At 42.2% G+C, this 14,013-nt stretch overlaps 1 long non-coding RNA gene across 1 annotated transcript; it reads right to left on the bottom strand.

Moving 5' to 3' along the window:
• Positions 1 to 4,072: 4,072 nt before the first annotated feature.
• LOC306917663 lies at positions 4,073 to 13,628 on the bottom strand. Its single transcript, XR_013789216.1, has 4 exons — positions 13,455 to 13,628; positions 6,969 to 7,098; positions 4,926 to 5,024; positions 4,073 to 4,258 (listed from the first exon to the last, which is right to left on the bottom strand). It is a non-coding gene; the product is annotated as an uncharacterized lncRNA (long non-coding RNA).
• Positions 13,629 to 14,013: the final 385 nt, after the last annotated feature.

Raw genomic sequence — 14,013 nt, 5'->3', positions numbered from 1 at the left:
TTATGTATGGTTTATCGATATTGCTACTGCGTAGAACCTCATTAGATACTCTGATATAATTAACACAGTGGATGCGGGAGAGGGATTTCTACGTGGTTCAAATCTCAAATGTCACGTGCGGGAAGCGGATTTCTACGTTTACCGCATGTTTTTATTGATTACTTTCAATCGTCTTTCTACACACCCGGGCACTTTATCAACTAGCATCGGATGATAGCACAACACTCCGATCACGTGATCGCAAAAAAAAAGAAAAAAATGCCTCACCCCCTCCCTTCCTGAAAACAGCACGAGGCAGCCCAGCCCCCGTATTGTCACTCACGTAAAGGCTGGAGACTCCCATGCATCTCGGGGCAACATAATGGCTTCATAACCAAGCTGGCTGCAGTCTTCTTGTTTATCTTATAATATCTTTGTTTCAGGGAGGGGAGGGCTCTCTCATGTGACTTTCAATGGAGGGAGGGGTTGTGTGTGTAATCTGATCCGAGTGTGACTTCAGTGTCTCTGAAAAACCCATGTTTCTATGTCATTGGTTCTCAACCTTTCCATGTCAAGTACCCATGGAATTATCTGTATTTGGCCACAGACCCCAATCTGAAAATATGTTGTTCCAGGGACCTCCCAGAAGCAAAGATTTGAGTTCAAAACGCTCTGAAAGAATATATATTCAAAGATGTGCGCCACATTTTCACGATTTAAAAAAAATAGCAGATCTACAAGCTCTTGTTGTAGATCTGCTATTTTTCAAAAGCTAAAGCATAATGCTTAAAACACCAAAAGGGGTTCCCGTTCAGAATGGGCTTGGCCAATAAGATGGCGAATGTTCGATGCTAATAGGTAGCTAGTAGCCAAAAACCTCTGTTTCCGTATCATGGAGGAATAACTTCAGGAGGCACCTCCTAGCGGACAGAGGTTTTCCAAAATCCCTCAAATCACTAAATATAGCTTTAAATGACGATGATAGTTAAATAGAATCGTAACTGTGATGCATATGTGGCTTTGTTATGGTCCAAAGGTACATTATAAGATGTAGCTGACACCCCTGATCTACACAAACCCAGCAGCTTGTGAGCACTTTACTGCACCATCATTTACTGCATATCAATGAACATAATTATTGCATGAATGTTAATGCATGCCTTGTTAAATACTGACAAATGTGGACACACACCGATGCTCATATTGTACTACCAGTAACCTATGAGCTGGAGGGAATAATGCAAGATAAAATAAAAAAATCATCATGTTGAATAGAAAATAACATCCATACACAAGATACAAATTAAACTCCAAACTCCACAAGAAACTATTAATGGGTATTTTATTGTCATGTTGATAGTGTCAGATTACACATGTAATTCCTCTGCTTTTGCATCATTGTCATCCTGGATTAGACTGACTGATCATTATGTCTTAAACTAAAGGCTTTTCGCCTGTATGAGTCTTCATGTGTGTTTTTAGACTAACCGCCTGAGTAAAGCCTGTACCACAAACTGTACAAGAGAATGGCTTTTCACCTGTATGAATCATCATGTGTCTTTTTAGATTACTTGTGTTAACACAGCCTTTACCACATACTGTACAAGCGAATGGCTTTTCACCTGTATGAATCATCATGTGTGTTTTTAGATGACCCACCCGAGTAAAGCCTGTACCACAAACTGTACAAGAGAATGGCCTTTCACCTGTATGAATCCTCATGTGTGTTTTTAGACTACTTGTGTTCACACAGCCTTTACCACATACTGTACAAGCGAATGGCTTTTCACCTGTATGAATCAGCATGTGTTTTTTTAAATTACTCACCTGAGTAAAGCCTGTACCACAAACTGTACAAGAGAATGGCTTTTCACCTGTATGAATCATCATGTGTGTTTTTAGATTAACCGCCTTAGTAAAGCATGTACCACATTCTGTACAAGAGAATGGCTTTTCACCTGTATGAATCATCATGTGTGTTTTTAGATTACTCACCTGAGTAAAGCCTGTACCACAAACTGTACAAGAGAATGGCCTTTCACCTGTATGAATCCTCATGTGTGATTTTAAAGTCCCCTTTAGATTAAACATTTTGCCACATTCTGTACAATTAAAACTTTTCTTCCCTGTGTGACTCCACATGGAGTCAGTTTGTTTCGATGATTTCAGGTCCTTGGACAGCTTGCTCTGTCCTCCCACATTGTGTGTGTTTTGTGATTTCAGTGTGTTTAAAGCTGACTGATCTCCCCTAGTCTCCTCCCACTCATCACTGTCTTCAGTGTCACAATCAGAACAGTGTGAAGAGAGGAGCTGGTGGTCACTAGTTGGTTGTGATGTTCCACAGTCGTCTACATCAGCTTGTGTTTTCATGTGTTCGGTTGAGGTGCCGGCTACAGGCTCTGTCTCTCTGTTTTCATCATCTTCTGCACTTTTCACTGCTAGTAATGTCAACGCTGCTCCACCAGCCTCTTCTGGTCTTTGAAGTAAGTCCTCTTGTTCCTCTTTCATCTCTGGAGCTTGTGGTTCCTCCTGGACCAGACTGGAGCTCCTCTCCTCTTCAGGTGGAACCTCCTCTTTACACACAGGAACGTGCAGAAAGTCTACAAAAAAACAAATACAATGTGTTATGACCCTTATGGTCTAGGAGCAAAGGCCCTGCAAAATATTCAAAAAGAAGGACAACCAGATTAGCTTGTAGAGTGGCTATTTTCGGTGTGGGACCCCGTGATATGACAAAGGATATATTTGGCTTTACACTTCAGGCTTATTTTGTCTGACCTACAAGCAAGCTCACAGTACGTTGTGATGAGACACGCTGTGGACTTTATCTTTCGGCAGAGTGACACTGTCGTCGGAACTTCTTTGGTACCGTCATGACGAGGTAAGGCAACAAAGGTGTAAGAACGAGACGCCATATTATCGATTGTAGCATATTTGTCATTTACACTTAAATGCCTCATTTTGAATGATGTTGATATGGCGCTGCACTAGTATAGCCTTTGTGTTAATGACATGTTTGTGGTCTGGCGGCTGGGGTTTTGTGAGGCGTGTTACCTTGCATGCCTTGGATGTTTCCACAAACACTGCTTGCAAATTATGACTCATTAATTCACACCCGATTGTGTTCCTTTAAGTAGCCTACCACACCTGGGGTGAGCATGTTTTTTAGGGGCTTGCGTTCTTGTATTCTTGCGTTCTTGTTATCGGACCCTACAAACTCCTGCGTGCTCAGATCAGCCAACGCAGGGAAGCGCGAAGTACATTCACTATTAACGCCGGGACAACTCACAAAATGGAACAATATAGCCTGTTATAGGCTACAGCTAAACGCAGCAACTCACTGTATATATTTATATATTATATTTTTTGTACTTGATTGGGTTTCGACTATAGTGAAATTAGAAAAGCCTCCTGTGGATAGGTGCTGAAAAATAGCACTGGTGCAATATACACTTTAAGCAATAATAATAATAATCTGGTTCGTCTAATGTCATTGTGATGTCCATGTCAAATTAACGGACAGAACATAACAGCAATTCCTACATTGCAGCTAATTGCAATGTGTTGTGAGCTTGTGGATTGACTATTTCAGGCAACTGTTCCCCCCACAATATACTGTAGGTTCAAATGGTTAAACCTCAAATGAAGAAGCTGATTAAAAGATAGTCAGAGATCTGTCATCTTACACAGTTCAGACTCACAGAGCCATTTCTAGACACCTCGTCTCCTACAGAGACACACCATGAAAAACTGTTTGAGACCTACTTACTGTAAAGAAACATGGTGAACTTATATTGTCAAGTTTACTTTCTCATTGCATTTGTGCAAAATATGATGTTGCTTTTGTTTATGGTAATAAGAAAATAATCTTTCTAAATTAAATTTGAGAGATATTCCAATGATGGATTTTCATATTGGCATATTATCAGTGTCCTGATATGTTTTGCCATTGTTATTGTAGTGAAAATAACTTTAAATAAGACATTGTGGCAGCCCGACAGAACAGAAAATAGGAGGAGAAAAAGGAAGAGCAAATTAAACTTACTGAGGTGTTGGTGGTCTTCAGGTTCCTGTTTAATAGAAATGTCTTCAGGTTCCTGTTTAATAGAAACGTCTTCATGTTCCTGTTTAATAGAAATGTCTTCAGGTTCCTGTTTAATAGAAATGTCTTCAGGTTCCTGTTTAATAGAAACGTCTTCAGGTTCCTGTTTAATAGAAACGTCCGTGGCTGAGTCTGGAGAGTTCATCTTCACCTGCAGTCTGGACTCCACACACTGGTCTGAAATGCAGCAAGTGAATAAGGAATTGAATAACCGGAGACCTAGTGGAGAATACTAATAACAATAATAATATTATTGTTATTAGTATTCTCCACTAGGTCTCCAGTAACCTCGCCTCACCAGGCTTTCCACCACCTCGGAGGAAAGCCTGGTCTCCGTTTCAAAAATCTGTATGATCCGGTCGGGAGCGGATGATATTGTTACGTCATGTAAAGTCAGGAACAATCAAACGGAACTTCCTTTTCCCTCAAACCGGAAGAATAACAATAAAAGCTCTCGTAGCCTGCAGCTTTTATTGAGAAAAATCGGTTTGAGGGAAAAGGAAGTTGCCACCCCGTTGTCGACTACAAAAGAATACTACAACATGACGTAACAATATCATCTGCCCCCGACAGGATCATATACCCTAAATGAAATGGTGCACAGGCTAGGTCTCCAGTGAGAATAAAACTGGCCTGCCATCCACTCCCATGTTAGAGAAATTTCTAGAACATTGGAACACCCCCTTCCTGTATCGTTCCACTTCACCCGAGACCACCATTAAATTTTCAATGGACTTTAACTATTGAACTGATGGGTGGATTTACAAGCAGTTTCGGTTGCAGCAACAGCTGTTGTTATGTGACAATGAACAACACCTTGAAGCTGGAAAAGAGAGAGACTTACTGAGGTCTGGCTGCTCTTCAGGTTCCTCCTGTTTCACTGAAACAGGTCTGGCTGGGTCTGGAGAATTCATCTGAGCCTGCTGTCTGGACTTCTCAGAGTCTGGAAAGAAACCATTGAAATCCCAGAGGAGTTTAGGATTAACTAAGACCAGAAACTCCTCTGAGCTTAATATTAATAACATAATTTATTTTTGTCGTGGATGTGCGTAATATATATTTATAAATCTGATACGGTTCATTTCCGCAGGGGCGTAACTAGCGTGACGCAGACAAAGCAACTGCGTTGGGGCTCAGTAGCAAGGGGGGCGACACACGGCCGCCCAACCGTAAAATAAAATGATAAATACATACAGAGATGCAATAACAGTTGAGTTGACCAACGTTTGGCGGAGCCTGATGGTGGCTGCTGCTAGCACACAGCCACACACCATAGGCACACACGTGCCTCGCCTCCCAATTACAACAGCTCTGGTGGAGAATAACATGAAGTCAGAAGTGGCGAGTGTGCAGTGGGCTCTCCCGAGTCCAGACTGGATGCTGCTGCTCTGTTCACAAATCCAAACTACTGTACAGTGCCCCGCTGTTTATAAACCAAAACGCAGACCGCGCAAGGGAGGGTGGTGTCTGGTTAGGGCTGACCCAAAAAAATCGATTAATCGACATTCGATCGATACGCACGGGAGTCGATCTTGAAATAAAAAATCGAATAGTCATTTTTAAAAAAGCGTCCCCTTTTCGTCCGCGAGCCGGCCCATTTGGTCCGCGAGCCATGCTCACGCCTCGCAGAGCTTCCTCCGTCCTCACGTGTTAATTAACAAGGAAGTCAACAATTGCAGCTACAGTCATTGCCACCACGACCACTGTGGTGGAAAAATAATGTGCCACGTTATGCAAAGTTGGCACCTATATAGCGAAGAGGATTCTATCCATCCCTGATTCCCTGCCACTATACAACCCATTCGGAGCAAATCTTCTCCAAAGTGGGATTTATTGTCTCTTTTCTGCACTAATATAAGTACGGTAACTAACTATAATATTGCACTCTCAGAGACAGAGCCGCTGTTTAGGTTGTGCGAACGGTGCGGCTGCACATGGGCCTCGCGGAGTCGGCATGTTTTTATTCTTTGAAATGGAACGGCTTTACGTCTCTCTCTCTCTCTCAAAGCAATTCTCTCTCTCTCTCTCTCTCTCTCTCAACTACCGGTATTTCATTACATACTTCCATTTTGCACCAATATTATACTGCCATGTCTTAATACAGTGTTGCTTTTTACAAATAAAATAAGCAAATTAAGAAGGTTGATCACAAAGTTAGTGTGGTAGACTATAGGCTACTTTGATGGGAATGCGACGTGATTAAGAACACCTGCCTGGGTGCTGTGCGAACAGTGAATAATTATATAGTTTCTTACCTCGTGGCTCGTGCTGGTTTGAAGAAAGAATAATTATAGGCCTAATCCAATAATTATAATCCAAGGTTTGTTTGTCTGGAGAATGGAGATCCAACACTATGTCATATTATTAAAGTAAGTAAACTTTAAGAGCTGGTCAGTGAGAAGCTGCTCCGCTCTGCTAATTGATCTGACCTATAAACATCCGATCGTTGTTTTATTTATTTTAAGCCTAATTCATTGTGCGTCACTGCTCGCCTTTTTTTTCGAAGCGTTGATCTTCAAAAGCGTGATCGAAGGTCAGCCCTATGTCTGGTGCTGACCAGCGTGCGTGGGGGCCTACTGATGTCTAGTTACGCTGCTGCATTTCCAGTTGTATCTGTCGCTTAGCAACCTAAAGCCATTGATACGTTGGCGAAGAGCGCCATCTATGGTAAACCACTGAAAAGAACATTGAATGTAAAGCACCGTCTTTGGCAGTTCCGCATAAATAAAAATAGCCGTTGTTGGCAGTCAATGTTTGTGCAGCCACCCAAATGTAAAATAGACGTGGGCCGTGAGAGATTTCGGCAGATTGTCGCTATGGAAGCGATTAAATGTGCAATAGCTCATGGCTCACATGTTTAACTAGCTGTAAATAAAACGGTACATACCCATCCTGTACAACTTTACTACGGGTTGCAGCTTTGCATCAAACAGTCCATGTCGCTGGTCCTCTGACCGTGCTGAATATATTTTGGAGGCCATCTCTCCTGATGGCGTGAGATCTCCTCCTGTGGTGCTCTGTGGAAATCACCAACAGAAAATAATGTTTTAGTTCAATTCATCATCATGAAAATAAGAAGGACAATGGTAAATAAATAAGGCCACACATTCATTCGGCAAACTAAAGGCTCGCTTCTGCCTCAATTAAAATGGCTGCTTAGGGACAATTTGATATTTTAAAGAACGTGCCCACTGGACCGAAAGTGAAAACATTGACCAAAAATAGCAAATCTACAAGCTCGGGTCAAGTTGTGACGTGTTGTGAGCTTGTAGATCGGCTATTTTAGGTTTGGGAGTCCATATATTAGGTTTGGTGGTCCAAGTATAAAGGGTTTAGTGGTTAAACTGAAGTGACATTGATACATTCCAAATATTAAAGTATTCTGCAGCACCACTGGACTTGTGTCACGGCACCACACTGGACTAGTCACTGTAGGTTCATAATTCATATTTTTCATTCAATACGTACACATGTTTCATTAAATAAAATAAACAATTGACCAGCCTCTAAGCTGCATCTGCGCGTGCACGTGATATCGTTAAAACATAGCAGCTCCCGTTGTTAAGTGAGTGGTGCAACTCCGTGTGGGGGTCCACGGAAGTTCCTGGCCCCCAGGAACGCGGCCAGGGTGCCGGCCCGGTTCCGGTGAGCCGCCCCGCATCCAAAACGGTCGAGAAATGACAGTTACCATGTAAGGGTCCCTGGGGGGTCCCCGGAACATCCAGACCCCCAGGAACTTACTGTAGCCGAGTGATACTCAAACTCTGGCCCGCGGGCCACTTCCGGCCCGCGGCGCAATTTTGACTGGCCCACCAATCCAATGTGCTTAATGTCCTGATTGTCACGTATCCAACACACTTTAAACTGAGCAAATTGGACCTCCCGTTCCAGAGATAATGGCCAAAACGTCTTGGCCATTTCTTGGCCTTTCTCTAGAAAGACTGCTGTATCGATACAGTAGCACCATGAAATATCTGGGTTGACAAACACGCCTCTGTTTAACGTTGGGAGCGTTCGGAAATACCGCACCGGAGTGCGGCTGCGCAACAGTGACACTTGGTTGTGAAAACCAACCAAAAGCTATTTTTGTGCTCGGACACAGCCAGCCAGGGACAGACCCAGGGACCCAGATAGCTGTCTAAAATCAACAGCACACCACTGTTTGCACTTTGAACCTCGTTGCTTTATAGCAAATATGCAAAGCCATGTTGACGACGTGCCATTCACAGGCATGTCCATTACGTGGCGCGACCCTCCCATAGACATGCAAATGCAACGCCTTTGTGTTCAAGGAGAGCCAGGGGGTGGGGTTCAGTGGGAGAAGGTGACTGGTGAAGGTATTTAATTTGATGCGTGCTCAGCCGTTTCGCCAGTGAGTGTACATTAGGGGTGCAGCGGTTCTCGGTTTAAAACCGAACCGTTCGGTACAGCATACACGGTTCAATACGCTCTAATGAACCGCGCTATTTCGGTTTGCATTAATTAATTTCTTACAGCTGGAGCGGAGCGCACACAGACTCACAGGCAGACAACAGGCTGCTGTGCTGCAGAAAGAAACCCCCGCCCCACGAGTAAACTAATATCCAATCACTGTCGAGCTCCCAAACCCCCCCCCCCCCCCCCCCCCACACACTGCCCGTGTGTAACCTGAGCCGACAACTCAGAGAGCTGAGCTGAGAAGAAAAAGGAGAAACAAAAAAGCCATGGCGAGCGGAGGAGTGGAGCGAGTTAAGTTTGAAAAAGCACCCGCTTCGTTCAAATCTGCGGTGTGGGAGCATTTTGGTTTTGCTGTTGAGTACAGCGACGAGGGAGACAAAAGAGTTGACCGAACTAACACTGTTTGCAAGCTTTGTGTGAAGCATGTCCCGTACGCAAATGGGAACACTTCTAACATGGGCGCGCATCTCCAGCGTCGCCACCCAGAGGTAAAGCTCTCTCAGAGCAGACCAGCAGCCCCGCAGGTAACAGCGAGAAAACAACAGTCTATCGGGGATAGTTTCCATAAGCCATACAGCACTGATTCAGAGAGATACAAGAAAATAACCCATGCAATAGGGATGTGGATCGCTAAAGATATGCAGCCATTTTCCGTGGTTGAATATGTTGGCTTTCGCCACTTAATGAAAACGGTCGACCCACGTTACATTGTACCCTCCCGTAGTTATTTCTCCACCAAAATAATTCCTGGCATCTATAATAAGGTGCGCGAAGTCATTGAAGAAGATTTGGCTAACACACAAAGCCTTGCACTGACCACAGATGGTTGGACCTCCCGGGCTACAGAAAGTTACCTCACCGTGACGGTCCACTACATGTCGGATTGGGAAATGAAGAGCGCAGTCCTTCAAACTCGCCCCATATATGAAAGCCATACAAGCGCCAACTTGGCCAAAGAAATGGGAAAAGCAGTGACCGAATGGAAGTTGGAACGGCCAAACATAACCATCCCAGTTACCACAGATAATGCATCAAATATAGTGAACGCGATTCATGAAGCCGAGGAACTGGGGCCACATATCTGCTTTGCTCACACCATTAATCTGGCAGCCAAGAAGGCAGTGGCAGGCAACACAGTGTCACGACTCCTTGGGAAGGTAAGGAGAGTTGTATCTTTCTTCCACAAAAGCACCACAGCTGCCGCTGTTCTGACCGAGAAACAACGATTGCTAAATTTGGATAAAAAAAACAAGTTAATCCATGACGTCAGCACTCGTTGGAATTCAACACATGACATGTTAGAACGTTATCTTGAACAGCAAGATAACATTCTTCTTGACATCTTCTGTGAAGAAGAATGTCACAAAGGACATGGCCATGTTGAATGATGATGAGCAGCTAATTGGAGAACAATTTGTTGAACTACTCAAACCACTCGACTATGACAAATCTCATGAGCAGTGAAACACACCCCACCGTATCAATGATCATCCCTCTGAAAGAAAAGATTCTCAACGCCATGGCTCCAGACCGTGAGCACACACTAGACTCACAGAAGCCCAAGGACACCCCAACAATCAGAGATGCCAAAGCAGGGATTAAACAAGACTTGAATAAAAGGTACAATGACCCTGATCTCCAAAAGTACCTCCAGAAGGCCACAGTCCTGGACCCCAGGTTTAAATCCCTGCCATCCCTAGATGACCCATCCCGTGACAGACTCTACAGGGACCTCATCACAGAGATCCTGGAGAATGAACAGCAGGTATTATTTTTGTTTTTGTGATTTTATGATTGCATATAATTGTATTGTTTTATTATTATGATTATGATTATTATTATTATATGTTGTATTGATGCAAATGCAGAATGCATGTCTGTCATGTATTCATGAGATGATAGCTTATTTCAATTGTGGTCCTTTAAATTGAGTCCACAGAAACAGAATGTACATTTATTTAGATTGGCTGTTAGTTATTAATTTATTTAAAGTGTCTTGAGACAACTTGTGATTTGACACATTTAACACATTTAAAAATTGAATTGAATATATATTAAAACATTTGTTATTCTTGCAGAGTCAAGCAGAGCCAGAGGCGAGGCCAACAGGCCCATCCACAGAGGGACGGAATCCATCCTCCCCTCCTCCCCAGAAGAAGACAGCCATGGCAGAGCTATTTGGAGACGTTTTCAAAACACAGAACCAGGTCAAGCCCCTTTCCCAGTTAATTGAGGAGGAAGTCACATCATACAGGTTAGCGGACTGCATCAATGTTGATGGTGATCCTTTTGCCTGGTGGAAGAGCAACGAGAGCAAGTTCCCCCATCTAGCAAAAGTTGCACAACGTCACCTCTGTGTCCCTGGAACCTCTGTTCCAAGTGAGAGAGTGTTCTCCACCGCAGGAGACATTGTTAGTGCATGTCGCTCTCGCCTTCTTCCAGAGAATGTTGACCAGCTTGTCTTCTTAAAGAAGAACCTTACAATTTACTGAATTGAGAACACATTGCTGAGAGATATTATTTGGTTGTAATGTTTTATTTAAATGTTTCTCCTACATTCAGAATACATAGCCATTATACTACTGAAGTACTTTAAAATAGGCTATTTTGTTTGCTGCTGGCCATTTTTTATTTGAATGTTTTCCCTACATCCTGAATGTATATACACTTATACAGTATAGCCTAATGAGCCTATAGTACTACTGAAGCACTTTTAAAATAGGCTATTTTGTTTTATTGCCATTTGCCAAAGCTAATGTGCACCTTTTGTACCTACCTCCTTTTATACTTTATACCACCAGTACAGTAGTCTAATCCAGAGGCACTTTAACAGTTTAAAATGTCTAATGTTTACATTTGAAAAGTGTTTTATATACATATTAGAGTCATCAAGGCTCTCAAAACTGTCATACTTGAATTTGCTTATAAGGAAAATAAAAGAGAATTTTGGAAATAGTAAAACTTCTTGTTCTTTTTATGCAAAACATGTACCGAAATCGAACCGAAACCGTGGCCCCCATACCGAGGTACGAACCGAACCGTGGGGTAACTGAACCGTTGCACTAGTGTACATTACCTCTTATGGGCACTAATTACACTGCATGTACTGTTGAACGTCTGTTTTCTATTGTGCAAAGAGTAAAAAGTGCACACAAAACTACAATGACAACATCTCGCCTAAATAGTCTGTGTCTCCTAGCGTTTGAGAGACATTTAACTGAAGGTCTGAATAATAATCGCCAATATATAATAATATAATTAAATAACGCCAGCCAGCGGGTAAATTGAACCACCCCCTTTATCTAGAAAACTAGAAAACTGTGTTGCCATGTGACCTTAAATCTAGTAAGCATCCATCATTTACACCTGGCTGTGAAGTTGGGAAGCACATGGGGAAAGTAGAAAACAATCTTTTGCACAAAAAACTGTTTTTTCTCGGTCAAAGTAAAATGTAGACATCATGTAAAATGACTGTTACGTACCTAGGTCTAGAATGTAATATCATACACGTTGATGATTTGCCAATAGATAGAACCATGTGAATCATTTAGCAAATAAATTGTCTGAAGTAGCTTATTCTAGTCATTGTTTTCTAAAATGGTGGATGTGGGAAAAATGAACCAATGTCTGGGGGTAAATTGAGTCAATGGGATATTCATATATTAAGTCTTTGCTACTCAAATTATACTGAATGACCTTTAATTTTAATGTACACTCATTTAAGAGAAGTTTGCAATATTGTATTAACAATATTGCAAATATAAGGTTAATTGTCTTAATATTGTTTAAATAATAAATAAACAAATAAGACTATTTTCAAAAGGGAAAACTGTTATATTATTATCGATAAGTGAATACATTATCTGTTCAAGTTTAAGCTTTTAACATTAAAATATCATGTGGTTCAATTTACCCCTTACCTAGCCGCAATAATTTGCAACTCTAGATTTTTTTATAATGGGATGAATCTAGAGTTGCAATACCCTCCATTGACTCCCCACTCATCATTTTGCGTTTGCGATCTGCTTGTCTTAAACGACGTTAAACTCACCAACATTGCAGCTGTAGTCCAAGCTTGAATTATTCTCTTTCAATCTGCAAAGCTTGTTTTTCATAAAAATCCACCGTAGACATGTTATGAGCTACTTTCTGTCAAGAAGAAGAAATGTTGGAGTTTGGAAGCGCTCGTTTTTATTAAGGGGTCGCGCTGCTGCCTCTTGCATTATGTGCAAATGCGAAACAGATGCATGCAGGGACGTTCAGTGACTTACGACGAGCGCTTCCAAACTCCAGCACTTAGAAAAATAATCACTTGCACAGAATTTCTTGACAGAAAGTAGCTCATAACATGTCTACGGGGGATTTTTATGAAAAACAAGCTTTGCAGATTGAAAGAGAATAATTCAAGCTTGGACTACAGCTGCAATGTTGGTGAGTTTAACGTCGTTTAAGACAAGCAGATCGCAAACGCAAAATGATGAGTGGGGAGTCAATGGAGGGTATTGCAACTCTAGATTCATCCCATTATAAAAAAAATCTAGAGTTGCAAATTGCGGCTACCCCTTACCTGGGGCAAATTGAGCCACATGACCACTTTTTTTAAAAAGGTCATATTTTCATGGCCCTTTGTCATAGATGCTTACTCATCATTTCAATTGATAGAAGACATCATGAAATATGGGTAGATCATTGGATTTTACTGCCATCTCATTTTGCCTTGCTTCCAGGACAACTTAAGCAAAAAGTGGTTCATCTTACCCCGTTCTCCCCTAACTAGTTAACCAGGGAGAAAGGAGAAAAAAATACCTGTTTTTTACTGGGGTAACTACTGGTTGTTTATGATCACATTTACAAGCAAGCAGAGAAATACGATTGATGTTCCATCTTAAAAGACGAGTCAAAGACAAACGGATGAAGCACAACGTCAATAGTTTACCTGCTGTGTTTCCGTGGTCGAGCTGCTAACAAACGTCCTCCTGCTGCTTAACGACCACACTGTTTTGAAACGACACGTTTTTCCTTTTCTTTGTTTGTTAAAGTGTCAACAGCAGGTCCCCCACTTCCCGAAATGTAAAAGTGTGCATCAAAATGCCACCGCGCAGTCAACACACCGCCATGTTGTTTTCACAACTGCATTGTGGGTAACGGTGTTCTTCTTCTTCTTCTTTTTTTGGATTTCCGGCTGTGTGGACGCCGCGAGGCGTATTACTAAGGTATTACTGCCCTCCACAGGTTTAGTTGGGAATATAATGTCTCCTTTGGCATCCTCAGTGAATCATTACAGTGCCCACCCGAACTTTCCCCTTACTGATATTTCGGTTCTATTTTTCAGCCGCATTTGGCTGAGTCAGGGTAAACCCCTTCTCAATGTGTTGTCCAGTTCTTCAGCACTTATGTCTTCCACATTCAAAAACATCCTTGCTGCTTCCAGCACCATCTTTATGTAACCCCTAGAGGGAGGCAGAGATTAAGTGACAGGGGTATTTAAAGCCTTT

Source organism: Electrona antarctica (genome assembly GCF_951216825.1).
Source record: "Electrona antarctica genome assembly, chromosome: 24".
Classification (NCBI taxonomy): Eukaryota; Metazoa; Chordata; class Actinopteri; order Myctophiformes; family Myctophidae; genus Electrona; species Electrona antarctica.
This window is presented reverse-complemented; position numbering and strand designations above follow the sequence as displayed.